Below are 14,581 nucleotides of genomic sequence, written 5' to 3' on the forward strand. Positions count from 1 at the left end.
GTTAGTTTATTTAGTTTAGTTTAATCAGGTCAGTGAGAGTTATTCGGTTAGTTTAGTTAAATCAGGTCAGTGAGAGTTATTCGGTTAGTTTAATCAGGTCAGTGAGAGTTATTCGGTTAGTTTAGTTAGTTTAGTTTAATCAGGTCAGTTAAAGTTATTCGGTTAATTTAGCTAGTTTAGTTTAATCAGGTCAGTGAAAGTTATTCAGTTAGTTTAGTTAAATCAGTTTAATCAGGCCAGTTTAAGTTATTCAGTTAGTTTAGTTAAATCCGGTCAGTTAAAGTTATTCGGTTAGTTTAGTTAGTTTAGTTTAATCAGGTCAGTGAGAGTTATTCGGTTAGTTTAGTTAGTTTAGTTTAATCAGGTCAGTTAAAGTTATTCGGTTAATTTAGCTAGTTTAGTTTAATCAGGTCAGTGAAAGTTATTCAGTTAGTTTAGTTTAATCAGTTTAATCAGGCCAGTTTAAGTTATTCAGTTAGTTTAGTTAAATCCGGTCAGTTAAAGTTATTCGGTTAGTTTAGTTAGTTTAGTTTAATCAAGTCAGTGAGAGTTATTCGGTTAGTTTAGTTAGTTTAGTTTAATCAGGTCAGTGAGAGTTATTCGGTTAGTTTATTTAGTTTAGTTTAATCAGGTCAGTGAGAGTTATTCGGTTAGTTTAATCAGGTCATTGAGAGTTATTTGGTTAGTTTAGTTAGTTTAGTTTAATCAGGTCAGTGAGAGTTATTCGGTTAGTTTAGTTAAATCAGGTCAGTGAGAGTTATTCGGTTAGTTTAGTTAGTTTAGTTAAATCAGGTCAGTTAAAGTTATTCGGTTAGTTTAGTTAGTTTAGTTTAATCAGGTCAGTGAGAGTTATTCGGTTAGTTTAGTTAGTTTAGTTAAATCCGGTCAATTAAAGTTATTCGGTTAGTGTAGTTAGTTTAGTTTAATCAGGTCAGTGAGAGTTATTCGGCTAGTTAGTTAGTTTAGTTTAATCAGGTCAGTGAGAGTTATTTGGTTAGTTTGGTTAGTTTAGTTAAATCAGGTCAGTTAAAGTTATTCGGTTAGTTTAGTTAGTTTAGTTTAATCAGGTCAGTTAAAGTTATTCGGTTAGTTTAGCTAGTTTAGTTTAATCAGGTCAGTGAAAGTTATCCAGTTAGTTTAGTTAAATCAGTTTAATCAGGCCAGTTTAAGTTATTCAGTTAGTTTAGTTAAATCAGGTCAGTGAGAGTTATTCGGTTAGTTTAGTTTAATCAGGTCAGTTAAAGTTATTCGGTTAGTTTAGTTTAATCAGGTCAGTGAGAGTTATTCGGTTAGTTTAGTTTAATCAGGTCAGTTAAAGTTATTCGGTTAGTTTAGTTTAATCAGGTCAGTGAGAGTTATTCGGTTAGTTTAGCTAGTTTAGTTTAATCAGGTCAGTGAAAGTTATTCAGTTAGTTTAGTTAAATCAGTTTAATCAGGCCAGTTTAAGTTATTCAGTTAGTTTAGTTAAATCCGGTCAGTTAAAGTTATTCGGTTAGTTTAGTTAGTTTAGTTTAATCAGGTCAGTGAGAGTTATTCGGTTAGTTTAGTTAGTTTAGTTTAATCAGGTCAGTGAGAGTTATTCGGTTAGTTTAGCTAGTTTAGTTTAATCAGAGCCTTCAGAGAACTGAAGTGAGATTACTTCTGATTTGATTACTTTAGTCGAACTAAATCTGAAATCAGTCTGAATATTCAGATGATTTCCGGCACCTTTATTAGTTTGGTTGGATTCAGTGGATCACTCACACCAACCGGCCACTGTATCAGCTCCACCTCGCTGTAAAAAAAGGTTGGACCTCCTTTTGCCTTCAGAACTGTTTTTAATTTTGGGTTAGAGGTTAAATTTCAGATAACTTGCTTTAAGTTTGGGACCCTGAAGGGTGCAGAAACAGAACCAACGTGAGTGATTCAACATGCAGAAACGCAGTTCTGGAGATCTGACGAGATTTAACCCAAAAGCAGCAGCAGCCCACCTATAATCCCATATTCTACTCACATTTCTAACCCTGAACTGTGGCTGCATCAGCCAAAGCTTCCCAGCGAGGGGAGGCCGTGTGCAGCCGGATAAGGTCAGAAGCCTCCACCTCCCCGACAGCGTTCATTACAACTCATCTCACTGCAGCTCTTTCATCTGATCTGTGAGCAGATCGATAGTTTAACCCATCTTTGTCTCACCCACTCTCCTTCTCCGCTGTGCTTCCTGTTCCTATGAGCCGCCACCGCTTCCCTCCATCATCCCCGTTACAGACGGAGCTCACAGCTCATCAGCTGACCCTCCTCCTCCGCACGCCGACCTTTCACTAAAGGACAAAAGCTGTGGTTCTAATACGTTTGAACTTCAGAAAAAGAGTAACAGTCGTTAGATCATCTGTGTTCAGTTTCAGTTGGTATTCGGCTGAGGAAGAGGAAAAAAGCGGGAATCAGCACAGCTTCTGATTGGTGGATGAGACGGAAAACATGTGTAAAGTCATAAACTCTGCATCTGAAAGGAGATCCGATCCTCACTTCAATGGCACAGCTTCCTGCTGGAGGAAATGTCACCGGGCTGCGGGTCGGTGTTCCTCTATTCCCAGCAACAGGAAGAAGGAGTTTTACACCTCAGACGCCCTGATATATGCTCCCAGGAACAGGAAGAAGGAGTTTTACACCTCAGACGCCCTGATATATGCTCCCAGGAACAGGAAGAAGGAGTTTTACACTTCAGACGCCCCGATATATGCTCCCAGGAACAGGAAGAAGGAGTTTTACACCTCAGACGCCCTGATATATGCTCCCAGGAACAGGAAGAAGGAGTTTTACACCTTTTTTGGTTGTTCTTTCACTCCTACATGCAGTTGGCAACATGATAAATATCACCAGTGGAGCACAAATAAAGTATTTTTTAATTTGATTTCATTTTATGTATCAACATGAACTGTGTGTGTATTGTGATGGATAATAAATTCTGATGCTAATTAGACACATTTCTAGCTGCCAATTAGTTTAATGAGATTAAAAAAAAAGAAAAACAGGGAAAAAGAGGAAACAAATTCATTTAAAAACATTTCGAATCAAACTAATCTGTTTCCAGCTTATTAGTCGAAAAGGCAGAACACAGAGAGAAAATGTAATCCTGCAGAAACACCGAGCTGCTGTTTGTTTTCAGGTCTGCATCCAGCTGCTGTCAGATCAGCGCTGACAAACCAACAAAAGACTGAAAGCTGAGTCATTAGGCAAAGCTGCTGGTTGTCTCCGTGCTGAGGTCAATTGGCTGAAAACGCAGACGGTAAAACACCTCTCCTGCTCCCGTCTTTGTCCAAACACCTGCACGGCTAATGAGCTCGTGCTCGGCTGGACAAACACGAGGTTTAGCTTCGTCTGAGCCTCACGTGTCGCACGAATCCAGGTTCATCTCTGAAAGTTTTGATTTGGAGCCAGACGTCTCATTTCTGTCAAAGAAGAAGTTAAACTGATGGCACTGCAGAATTATTCGTCTTTAACATTGTCCAAAGAAGCATGAAACTGACAAGTTTATGTCAACTTAAACATCATTACTTCATTTATGATTTCAAGGAGTCCTAAAACTGTAAATGTTTCCACTGGGTTTCGTCAGTGTTTATTCCAAAGTCCTGAGTAAACTGTGTTCTATGATCTGATGGTTTTCAGAGGGGAGTTAAATGCAGAATCATGTTGTCACGTTCATGGGGTTTTCCACGTTTTTGGTTTTGTGCATGGAGGATTCACCACCATGAACGCGGCGGACTAAAAAATAAAGCGTCTTGCTTCTCAGAACAATATGCGTTCAACAGAGTAATACATCTGCATCACAAAATGGTTCTCCAGGAAAAAGTCAGACCTTTCCTTTTGTTTCCTTTCATTTCCTTTTGTTTCCTTTCCTTTCCTTTTGTTTCCTTTCCTTTCATTTCCTTTTGTTTCCTTTCCTTTCCTTTCCTTTTGTTTCCTTTCCTTTCCTGTCCTTTCCTTTCCTTTTGTTTCCATTCCTTTTGTTTCCTTTCCTTTCCTTTTGTTTCCTTTCCTTTCCTGTCCTTTCCTTTCCTTTTGTTTCCATTCCTTTTGTTTCCTTTCCTTTCCTTTTGTTTCCTTTCCTTTCCTTTCCTTTTGTTTCCTTTCATTTTGTTTCCTTTCCTTTCCTTTTGTTTCCTTTCCATTTGTTTCCTTTCCTTTCATTTCCTTTTGTTTCCTTTCCTTTCTTTTCCTTTTGTTTCCTTTCCATTCCTTTCCTTTCATTTCCTTTTGTTTCCTTTCCTTTCTTTTCCTTTTGTTTCCTTTCCATTCCATTCCTTTCCTTTCCTTTCCTTTTGTTTCCTTTCCTTTCCTTTTGTTTCCATTCCTTTTGTTTCCTTTCCTTTTGTTTTCTTTCATTTTGTTTCCTTTCCTTTCCTTTCCTTTCCTTTTGTTTCCATTCCTTTTGTTTCCTTTCCTTTCTTTCCTTTTGTTGTTTCCATTCATTTTGTTTCCTTTCCTTTCCTTTCCTTTTGTTTTCTTTCGTTTTGTTTCCTTTTGTTTCCTTTTGTTTCCTTTCCTTCTCTTTACCTGCTGTGCAGAGCGAGCAGTCCCCTGCTTCCGAGCAGCAAACACCGTAACAGGCGCGGCTGTCGGCAGGCGGCAGCAGGCAGTGATACGAAGGGAGAGAAAATAGGGCCAAGAGATTGTGAGGTCTGACTTTTCCCTGGAGAACGATTTTGTGATGCAAATGTATTACTCTGTTGAACGCATATTGTTCTGAGAAGCAAAACGCTTTATTTTTTAAACCCCAGCCAACTAGCCGGACTACCTTCATCAACACCAAAACTCAGCTGGAACTCTGCTCACAGGACGCAGCAGGGGGTAAGAAGATGTTCAGAAATGATGCTGCTGATATGGGATGTTACACAGCTTCATGTCAAAAGAGGTGAACTGTCCCTTTAAAGAGACCGATGGACACATATGAAGTCAACAACGCGCTCCATATCTGCAGCTGGATGGGTGATGGGCAGCAAAGCAGTTAACCTGCCTCACATTTCATCCTCTGAGGGATTCGTTTCCTATCGATCACAGAGCGCCACTCTGACACCACGCTGCACGGGACATTCGTTGCTTTCATAAGCTCCTGCATCCAGAAATAAACACGCGTTAGTCATCCGTGCAGCCGCGTCGGCGTGCGCTTTGATAACAGGAAGTGACAGACCGATGCCCGACCTGAGGGCCTCAGCTCACCTGCCGTTCACGGGCTCCCAGAGGTCTGCCAGACGTCCAGGAGCTGCTCAGGAATATGGGAAGTTGTTTCATCTGGTGGCGGTTTAATTCACTGGAAATGATCCCAGTTAGAGAGCGTATAATGAGAACTAATTCAGATAATGGCTTTCACTCCACTCTGCTGCTATTATCTGCCCACATGGAGAGGAGTGATGACAAGGAGCGCAGAGACTGAAAATGAGCTTCTGAAAATAGGTCCAAATACTCTGAATACAGTCCTGTGATGATGAAAGTTTAACTCTTTACATATCAGGACAGAAGAGGAAATAATGTGGCTACAAGAGCTACATCTCAGACTCTGCGGGCCTCAGTTAGCATGTTAAAGGTTAAAGGTCACCCCAAGGTCAGAAACCCAAAGAGCTACATCTCAGACTCTGCGGGCCTCAGTTAGCATGTTAAAGGTTAAAGGTCACCCCAAGGTCAGAAACCCAAAGAGCTACATCTCAGACTCTGCAGGCCTCAGTTAGCATGTTAAAGGTTAAAGGTCACTCCAAGGTCAGAAACCCAAGAGCTACATCTCAGACTCTGCAGGCCTCAGTTAGCATGTTAAAGGTTAAAGGTCACCCCAAGGTCAGAAACCCAAGAGCTACATCTCAGACTCTGCAGGCCTCAGTTAGCATGTTAAAGGTTAAAGGTCACTCCAAGGTCAGAAACCCAAGAGCTACATCTCAGACTCTGCAGGCCTCAGTTAGCATGTTAAAGGTTAAAGGTCACTCCAAGGTCAGAAACCCAAGAGCTACATCTCAGACTCTGCGGGCCTCAGTTAGCATGTTAAAGGTTAAAGGTCACCCCAAGGTCAGAAACCCAAGAGCTACATCTCAGACTCTGCGGGCCTCAGTTAGCATGTTAAAGGTTAAAGGTCACCCCAAGGTCAGAAACCCAAGAGCTACATCTCAGACTCTGCGGGCCTCAGTTAGCATGTCAAACCAGGGTTTGAATCCCATTCCTGCTTTTCTTACCTCTTTTATTTCTTCCCCTACCCGAACCAGGGTTTGCATCCCCACCGCGCTGTGACTGATGTGCAGTTGGTGAGAGGCTGGTTGGTTACCGCACTTACTCTAGCACTAGTTTTGCTCTTAGCTGTTTGGTATTGGAAGGAAATGCACTCATGATTTCTTGTGACCTGAAGTTCTTTTGCCTACCGATGTTGAACGCACTTATTGTAAGTCGCTTTGGATAAAAGCGTCTGCAAAATGACCGTAATGTAATGTAAAGGTTAAAGGTCATGACATCACAGCTACTGCTGCTACCAGCTGCTGGTTCAGGGGTTCACTTAGTTTCTGTGTTTTGTTCCATAAATAATGAGACAGTGTAACATGTTGGATCACCTGCTGATATTTTTCCTAAAATTAAGAATTAAAAACCTAAACTTAACCAAACAAAATGATAAAAACGGAATCAGATGATGTTCCCACTCGGGGATCTTTGAGGATATTTCACATTAAATTCAGTCTTTTAAATACCTTTTCTTTCTTGTAATCCTGCCTGAAGGATTTACGGTGCGTTCACACCACACGCGGTGCGAATGATCGCACTGCGTTACTCGCACGAGTGTTGCCGTGGGTGTAATTTGAATTTAACCGCCTCATTCGCGCGAGTAAAAAAAGCGGGTTATTTGGCGCCATTCCCTCCATTTCATTCTCTCATCAACCATGGCTGATATATATACTATCGCGTACTTGTACCTGCGGTGGAAGTCCGAGAAACGCACACGCCGTCGTGTCTGGGTCAGTGACATCATCCGGAGGCGCACTCAGCTCGGAGAATTTCATCGCCTTCTCCAGGATTTGCGTCTGGATGAAGGCCGCTTCCAGCGGTATTTCAGGCTCACCAGGACGCGGTTTGATGACCTGCTCAGGAGGATCGGTGCCGTGATCTCTCGGCAGGACACCAACTACAGGCGCTCCGCAGCTGAAATGGAGCTACGGTGCCGTGATTTCAGGTGATCACGGCACCGTAGCTCCATTTCAGCTGCGGAGCGCATGTCCATCTGTCTCCACGTCACTGTCGTCCAGAATCTCAACGCTGATAGGCTGTCTGACGCGAATATTTCGCCAAAGTTGGATTTTTTTAACTTGCGCGGATTCGCATCTTTTCCCTCGCGCCGCCGGTTCGAATCCGCGTCTATTCGCGTCTTTGCATTGACTTTGTATGTAATCACGTCGCGCGACCACGTCTGGTGTGAACGCACCGTAAAACCCAGAATGACGTGTTTTTACAGCTTCTTTTACACAGAGTCTGAAGAAACAGACAGAAGGAAGGGTCCTCGCCACGCTCCCTGCGGACCGCCTCGCCTCCCTCCTCTAGCCGTCACTCACAGCTGCTTCGATGAGCTAAACCCTCCATCCGGTTGAGGTTCCTGCTCTCAGCTCTTCTGCTTCCACTTCAGATCGGCTCATCACGGTGAGCTCGGACCGTTTCCTGCTTCTCGTTCATTATTTATCACACTCGAGCTGAAATGAGTTTTACAGCGAGAGGCTGAGCAGAGACGTGTTCAGGCTGCTTTAACGACGGGAGAATAAATCCCAGAGAAATGAGACGTGGGTCAACGGGTTTCAGAGCGTCTGTATTCTCATTACAGATCAAAGTTACGTGCACAACGTGTATCAAAGCACATTGAGTTGCCTGTGGTATGAAATGCGCTATATAAATAAAGATTGATTGATTGATTGATTGACGTGAAGAAGAGCCATAAAGTTAGTATTCATGCTGACATCATAGTTACAAACTTATTTTAATTTTACTCACAGCAGAAAACATCTTAAATGTTAAAATTAAGACGTTTTAATAAAAAATATATTAAAATATATTAAAATATATGAGCTCATCTTGACTCTAACGGCAGCAAAACGTCTTTAAAAAGTTTGGACAGGAGCAGGAGAACATGCTGTGAGTAATTATGTTACTTAGCAACAGGTCAGCGACATGATTGGGTAAAAAAAGAGCACCTGAGAGAGGCAGAGTCTCTCAGAGCTTCTACAAACTGTGGAGCAACTTCAGAAAAATGTTCCATCATCTACAGAACATAAAATCACTGAAAGATTCAGAGGATCTGGAGACATCTGTGTGACCTTCAGGCCAGGATCTGTGTGACCTTCAGGCCTGGATCTCTGTGACCTTCATCACCTGAAAACATCTGGACTGCAGCAGAGAAGAGCCGGCAGTCAGAGAGGAATGGGACAACGTTCCTCTGCCAGAGGTCCAGCAGCTGGGCTCCTCAGTTCCAGATGTTTACAGATGTTGTTAAAGGAAGAGCTGCTCAGTGTGAAACATGGACCTGTCCCAATATTTATGAGACTTCGGGTTCATGATGAGCTGATATTTTCCTGAAACTAAAAACATTCAACATGTTTTCTATATTTTGTTCTGAATAAAATGTTGTTTCAAGAGACGTGAAAACATAAACATTTATTAGATGGATCAGATACTTCAGAGTAAACGGTCCTCACAGAGTGTCCTGATATAATCACGTCTGAAACATTCAGTGAGCTTCAGTGAGCTCTGCCACTGAATCATTTCACCTTCATGAGGTTTAAAACCACGTTAGCTTCCCCTGCGGCAGGGTAAATCTAATCAATGACCTCCTGACCCTGCTGAGAAACAGCTGCTGAGAAACAGCTGCAGAGAAACAGCTGCTGAGAAACAGCTGCAGAGAGTCAGAGCTGCCGGACGGGTTCACAAACATAGCAACAAGTGATGTCACGCTGTGGGGGGAGAGCCAATCAGCTGCAGGTCTGCTGGACACGAGATGAAACAAAGAACAACAAGATGAAACAAACAACAACACGATTAAACAAACAACAACACGATTAAACAAACAACAACACGATTAAACAAACAACAACAAGATGAAACAAAGAACAACAAGATAAAACAACAACACAATTAAACAAACAACAAGATGAAAAAATAACAATAAGATTAAACAAACAAGATGAAACAAACAACAACAAGATGAAACAAACAAGAATAAGATGAAACAAACAACAACAAGATGAAACAAAGAACAACAAGATAAAACAACTACACAATTAAACAAACAACAACAAGCTGAAACAAATAACAAAAATATGAAAAAATAACAATAAGATGAAACAAACAAGATGAAACAAACAAGATGAAAAAACAACAAGATAAAACAAACAAGAATAAGATAAAAACAAACAACAACCAGATGAAACAAACAACAACCAGATGAAACAAACAACAACCAGATGAAACAAACAACAACCAGATGAAACAAACAACATTAAGATGAAACCAACACCAACAAGATAAAACAACAACAAGATAAAACAAACAACAATAAGATGCTAAATTTGGACATCTTCCATATAAATTAGAAACCAAGTTTGACGCGTTATGTTGGACTTTGAGCCAGTTTTATGGTGGTGCCTAAAGGGTTAATCCAGCTGAATTCCCCATAAAGCTGCTTCTGTATCTCATTCACATATTTTCTTGTAAATCAGCCCATTGAGACGATGTGTCGGCTCATTTAAATCGTTTCCAGACTGTCGCTCTGCTCTAATAAAATCCTGATTCTATCACCACAGAATCCCGGTTAGAGTAGCTCAAAGACAGACTCAGCTGGACTCAGCTGGACTCAGCTGGACTCAGCTGGACTCAGCTGGACTCAGCTGGACTCAGCTGGACTCAGCTGGACTCAGCTGGACTCAGCTGGACTCAGCTGGACTCAGCTGGACCAGGATCTCCCACAGAGGTCAGAGGCAGTCTGACAGACTAACAGGATTCACCCCCAGCTGATGTAAAAGGTTCCTTTTTGCTCCAGGTTTTCACATCTTTCTGACTTTGCTCGACTTCTCTGAAGCCTGCAGCTGCTGTTCAAGGGTTCAATGACACTTTGACACATTTTATCCTCAACATTTGCACATTCCTTGTCTTTACAATTTACAAATACATCCTAAATAAATGCATTTTTCTGATAATTACACTGAAAGTTCAGTGATATTTGTCTCCAAATAAGGGTGTTTTGTCGTCTCCCAGTTTGCAGGTGAAGCTGGGGAGAAACGTTTGTTTATCTGCCTTTATTTCCAACATTAAATCAGATGATGAGCTGTTGGTGGAAGCAGCAGAGCCGAGGTCTGTCACAGCTGGGCTCAGTTCAGGTTAAACATGAACTGTTTATGAGCCGGTGATGGTCTGAGATGAGGCAGAGCTCCTGCATACAGCAGATATAATGACTTTTTCCTTTTTGTTATTTCACAGCTCACACAGTCGTTCCAGAACTGAGACAGAAACGAGATGCAGCAGATGTGCCGTACGACATTTCTTTCTGTCCCAGCGGAGACGATGATGATGAACTCCTCAGAGGAAACGGTTTAACCAAGAATAAGATATGTCCAGTAGGGCTGGGCAACGATTAAAATGTTTAATCTAATTAATCACATGATTTCCCTGATTAATCACGATTAATTGCATTTGGACGCAGAATCCAAAAATGAATCCAAAAGTAGTGTATAGCTTTTAGCATTTAGCTTTATTTTAAATGTGCTGCCATATGAATGAAAGTGCCATAACATTTGTTGTGCAAACACACTTTTAACATCAGCATCTTTCTGTAGTTTTTATGTAGAAGCCTCGCTCCACTGTCTGTTTCCTTGAATGACTTGCTGCTATCAGTTGTGTGTTTTGCCTTTAAGTGATATTTTAGACTGGAACTACTACGCTGAGAAGACAATTCAACTTGGCAGTGTTTACAGATGACTTTGGTTCTGTCGACTCCGCCGTCTGGAAGAACTTTAACATGAAAATGGCCGAGTAAAAGTTCCGTACCCTTCTCCATGTTTGGTGGATCCGCCGATTACTTTCTTTTCCTGTTCCACAGCAGACAGCAACAGACTTTTACAAAATAAAAGCCTGTGAGCAACAGACTTTTACAAAATAAAAGCCTGTGAGCAACAGACTTTTACAAAATAAAAGCCTGGGAGCAACAGACCTTTACAAAATAAAAGCCTGTGAACGACAGACTTTTACAAATTAAAAGCCTATGAGCTTTTTTAAAAAAAATGTAATTAAAATTTTTTTAAAAACTGCGTTAATGCGCGATAAAATATTTATCAGCATTAAACAATTAACGAGTTAACTCGCCCAGCCCTAATTTCCAGGCATTAAAGGCACACATCTCCACAGCTGCACCGCCTCCCTGAACATTTTCCAGATGTGGCCTGCAGAGGCTGCATGGGGGAACACCGTGCAGACATTACCTGTCTTAACTGGTAAAAAGTGAGAAACATCACAAGCTGGATTTCCACTCCGTGGGGTCACATGGCTCTGAAAGGATCGGATTATTGGCTAAATTACAATCAGACTGAGTTATTAAGGGTAATTCTCCTTGGATATATGGCGGTGAATGAATGGGATCAGAGGCACAAAGCGGTATGATAGGTGGCGCTGTACCCATTCCAGCTGTTGCTAATAGAGCCACTTCCTGTTGACCTCTTCACCACCAACAACAACAACAAACTCAGGCATTGGAGAAAGATGGAGAACGCAGAGCCAGATGAAGCTACGTCCCTCTACATTTGCTCTGTGATGAGCTGCTTGTTGCACAAACTCGATGCCCAACGGAGCGTTCTCCATCGCGTTGTTTGTTTCTTTCTGACGGCGACAACAACAGGAATATCGTCTCCTTTGACTTCCGGGTCACGACCCCGGGAAAACATCTGGAGCATGCGCAGAACGCAAAGTCTGATTCACCACGTGCTTCAGCGTCTATAAGCAGGTTTAGAGTGACTTTCAACCCAGTTATCTCGGGGTCTGAATCCCATCCGATCCAGTTCTTAGTCAGATTAAGGTGTCTACATGCACTTAATAACTCAGTCTGATTGTAATTTAGCCAATAATCCAATCCTTTCAATGACATGTGACCCCACTGAGTGACTCAAAGAAGAGAAAATAAACTAAGGTGCAGCTTTAAGAACATGAGGTAATTTAGCCTATTAGCTTAAAGTTTGCTGTTAAATAGCAGGTGGATGGACATTGAGATGATTGCTGTCTCCAACTTGACCACTAGATGGCAGTAACAGTTCCTTTAATCCAGAAGATCCTTCTATAGGTGTTTGTATACGCAGATTGTGTTGCAGTCCCTGTGTTGCTGTAAGGATGTGGATTATAAGAGCTCCGCCTTCTTTTCCTTCTTTTCCTCTTCGCAGATTTGAATCGAATCGGTTCCGCTCCCCAAACCAGGTGACACAGTGTGCAGGTCGGGCTGCACATTTATGTTTTTAATCACATGTTCCTGTCAGCCACTCGCTCCGCTGTGGGCGTAATTATTGACATACTTCCTGCGGACTACGCGGTGGATTCCACCATCAGCACCGTCAGTTTCTCTTCCACGGGCGGATGTTTCCAAATCTTTCACCAGCTGTCTTCACGAGCATGTTGACAAGTGGCAACGACCTATCGTAAAGATACGGATAATTGTAGGCTTTCTCCACAAGTTATTGTTACCGTTGCCGACCCTTTAACTCTCCATCCGGTCAGATTCGCCCCTACCTGTCACCTACATGACAAGTAGGGTTAATTTCCGAGGACGTGCACAGACAATGCTCGAGGAAACACGAGGTAGTCGTAAGCAAGTATGTTTCTGACCTTCGAGTTAAGACAATGTCAATAAAAAAATAAATTAAATTAAAAAAAAAATATATATATATATATATATATAAATAAATAAATAAATAAATAAATAAATAAATAAATTAATTAATTAATTAATTAATTAATTAATTAATTAATTAATTAATTAATTAATTAATTAATTTAAAAGATAAATACAAATAAGAAAAGCAGTCTCTGTCTGCCCGGATAGTCTTAAAGCTGAGCAGTTAGAGCAGTTAGAGCAGTTAGAGCTGTTCCTGCAGCCAGGTCTCTGCCTGATGTTCCTGCTGTGTCCTCATCAGGGCTCCAAGTTCGTCCATTTTATCCACCAGTGATCTCACATTTCCCCTGATGATCAGGGGACGAAATTCTTTAAACTTCCTCCTCCTTTTCCTCCTTTTTCTTCCGGCTCTGCATCTTAGTCGTCTCCTCTTCGACTCATCTTGATTTGGGGTCATATTCCAGGCATTAATCGGGCTTTTTTTTCCATTTTTCCTCTCTTTCATGACTGCTTGGCCTCCTCCTGCTTCACTTCACTGCTGTTCTTATTATTTCCAGTTTCTCCTGATTAACTTTGTTTGTTTGATGATCCTATTTCACTACCTGTTTATCAGCGAAGGTCTCTGACTGGAATTCATTGAGCTGTACAATAAATCAGGCCTTCCGTGCATTTCCTGGCTGTAATTAATGGGAAAAGCAAACAAAAGGAGGTTAATTGACCCCCTGACCTCCTTATTTAAACCAATCCGCTGAGATTTCAGGCTGGATGGAACAAAGGAGTGGATTCCCTTCATTCATTCACTCTGAGGGCTTATTCGCCATGACAACCGCTCTCATTAGGCGGCAGCACAACAATTGAATTTAAATGATCTTCCCAAAGATTTGATGCTAATCTCACATCACAGCTCATGTGCAACACTGAGACATTTCTGTCCTTTTCAACTCAAAAAGCTCAAATTCAGCTCATGAAATCATGAAAAATTAAAGCTATTCTGCTGGTTGTTGGTGTTTACAGAGGCTTGATCAAACATCTGATCTTAGAGGAACAAAAGAGGCACAAAGCTCAGACTTCTGAGCAGGAACCATCCACAGAGGGAATAAAATGAGCTCAGAAACCAACAGAAAACATGTCGAATGTTAAAAATTAGACATTTTACGGTTTCAGGAAAATATCTGATGGCAGCAACACGTCTCATAAATATTGGGACAGGTCCATGTTTCCCACTGAGCAGCATCCCCCTCTTCCTTTAACAACATCTGTAAACATCTGGAGCTGAGGAGCCCAGCTGCTGGACCTCTGGCAGAGGAACGTTGTCCCGTTCCTGTCTGACTCCTGGGTCTCCTCTGCTGTATCTAAATGTTTTCAGGTGGTGAAACATCTGGACTGCAGCAGCTCAGTCCAGATGTTTTCAGGTCATGAAACATCTGGACTGCAGCAGCTCAGTCCAGATGTTTTCAGGTGGTGAAACATCTGGACTTCAGCAGGTCAGTCCAGACATGGGGATGTCTGCAAAAAGCTTCAAACTTGGCCAGGTTACTCTTAAGACATGGGGGGAAATATTCATGGAGAAACTTTTTCAAACCTTAAAGGGCGTGGCCATGGCAACGCCTCAAAGTTCGGTGACTCGCCATCACTCGCCACAAAAAGGCATGGTTCGCCCAGGGCGTAAATCTAGCCAGGACCGCCTCTGGTAAAGATGAACTGATATTTTATCTCTTTCTACATTTTCTT

The 14,581-nt window shown here is 41.7% G+C and overlaps 2 protein-coding genes across 2 annotated transcripts in view; one reads left to right on the plus strand and one right to left on the minus strand.

Moving 5' to 3' along the window:
- LOC142370785 (NLR family CARD domain-containing protein 3-like) overlaps positions 1-14,581 on the plus strand; it is a 390,613-nt gene that overhangs the window by 45,528 nt on the left and 330,504 nt on the right. The window lies entirely within an intron of this gene.
- Positions 1-14,581, minus strand: part of doc2a (double C2-like domains, alpha) — a 103,309-nt gene that overhangs the window by 14,419 nt on the left and 74,309 nt on the right. The window lies entirely within an intron of this gene.

The sequence above is a fragment of the Odontesthes bonariensis genome, chromosome 21, assembly GCF_027942865.1.
Source record: "Odontesthes bonariensis isolate fOdoBon6 chromosome 21, fOdoBon6.hap1, whole genome shotgun sequence".
Taxonomy (NCBI): Eukaryota; Metazoa; Chordata; class Actinopteri; order Atheriniformes; family Atherinopsidae; genus Odontesthes; species Odontesthes bonariensis.